Source organism: Toxoplasma gondii, chromosome IX (genome assembly GCF_000006565.2).
Source record: "Toxoplasma gondii ME49 chromosome IX, whole genome shotgun sequence".
NCBI classification, from domain to species: Eukaryota; Apicomplexa; class Conoidasida; order Eucoccidiorida; family Sarcocystidae; genus Toxoplasma; species Toxoplasma gondii.
The window spans coordinates 5,046,183-5,048,073 of record NC_031477.1 but is presented as its reverse complement, the minus strand read 5'-3'; the positions used below and the strand labels follow the sequence as shown (position 1 = coordinate 5,048,073).

Here is a 1,891-nt window from a genome sequence, read left to right as displayed (position 1 = left end):
AGAACCCAAAGACTTTGATTTCTCATAAGGTGCAGGAGAAGTCAAGCATGACGTTTTCCTATCTCTAGTCGGCATAGTTTATGGTTAAGACTACGACGGTATCTGATCGTCTTCGAGCCCCTAACTTTCGTTCTTGATTAATGAAAACATCTTTGGCAAATGCTTTCGCAGTAGTTCGTCTTTAACAAATCTAAGAATTTCACCTCTGACAGTTAAATACGAATGCCCCCAACCGTCCCTATTAATCATTACTTCAGTCCTAGAAACCAACAAAATAGGGCCGAAATCCTATCTTATTATTCCATGCTGCAGTATTCAAGGCGACAAGCCTGCTTGAAACACTCTAATTTTCTCAAAGTAAAAGTCCTGGAAAAAACTCCACACAATGAAGTGTGGAGAAATCCAGAAGGATGCTAGAATTCACCAAGTGCACACCCCTGAGGGCGGACTGGCTGCTTCCAGCAGAAATCCAACTACGAGCTTTTTAACTGCAACAACTTTAATATACGCTATTGGAGCTGGAATTACCGCGGCTGCTGGCACCAGACTTGCCCTCCAATTGTTACTCTGAAAGGGGTTTGGATTCCTATCATTCCAATCACTAGAAATGAAATTTCCAGTGTTGTTATTTCTTGTCACTACCTCCCTGAATCAGGATTGGGTAATTTGCGCGCCTGCTGCCTTCCTTAGATGTGGTAGCCGTTTCTCAGGCTCCCTCTCCGGAATCGAACCCTAATTCCCCGTTACCCGTCACTGCCACGGTAGTCCAATACAGTACCGTCGAAAGCTGATAGGTCAGAAACTTGAATGATCCGTCGCAGACCGAAGTCAACGCGATCCGTTCGGTTACTATGAATCACCTGAGGACCACCGGAAGGTGGGTTGGTTCTGTATCTAATAAACACTGCCCTTCCAGGGGAAGAGGCATGTGCGCATGTATTAGCCATAGAATTACCACGGTTATCCATGTAGTAAAGACCATCAAATAAACTATAACTGTTTTAATGAGCCATTCGCAGTTTAGCCGTATAAAAGCTTATACTTAGACATGCATGGCTTAATCTTTAAGACAAGCATATGACTACTGGCAGGATCAACCAGGTTAATATGTTCCTGAGACAGACCACCTCGAAAACACCAAAAAAACACTCAATCAACCGTCTATTTTCCGGCCTCTTTCGTGTTTTATGGCATAAACAGAAGTGTAAGCCTGCCTCACTCAAGGTTCTACATCAAAACGCGACGTTTTTTGGTCGCCTGGTGAGCCTTAACAGCAACACCAGTTTCTGATGATACTCTTGAGCTATTTGAAACAACAACGCCTTCATCCTGAATCGATTCATCAGGAATCATGGTCGTTGATGCTACAAATCAACAAAGCTTGTCCACCTTGGACACATTCGGGGTATCAACCCATCCACCTCTTATTACAGTATGCACTTAACAGCATTTCAATCTGTTTATTTATAAACAAATTGAAAAGCTCTTCGTGATACTTCGAAGTGGACGAATCCCGAACCTTGTGCGCTCTTTAAAAAAACAACAAAAATTTGTTGCGTTTTCAAACAGTCGCACACTTAAACAACTTCCAAATCTCTCAAAACCCCCGAAGGAGAACAAGAGATCTTCTTCAACTTTTTTGAAGGTCATAACCATACAACACCTTGATTTACCGACGGAGACAATGCCCGTTCCTTGACCCCGCTGCCATAACCAATCAAAGGTTTAGCACGTTTACGGGGTCTCCCCAATTGGCTTGCCGAAAAACAACAAGCCAGCGATGGGAAAACAAGCGGTGAGATTTGATTTTGTTTTTCTCGCGTAGAGGTAAAACAAATTCATAACCTCACGTAGTCAAATGTCTGTTATATCGTGCACTGATCAGTCATCT

General features: G+C 43.0%; 1 non-coding gene across 1 annotated transcript; it reads right to left on the bottom strand.

The window, feature by feature from the left end:
• On the bottom strand, positions 1-1,081 carry TGME49_461470 (the record flags this gene model as incomplete). The annotated part of the gene is made up of 1 exon (XR_001974491.1): positions 1-1,081. It is a non-coding gene; the product is annotated as an 18S ribosomal RNA (ribosomal RNA).
• Between the last annotated feature and the right edge of the window lie 810 nt (positions 1,082-1,891).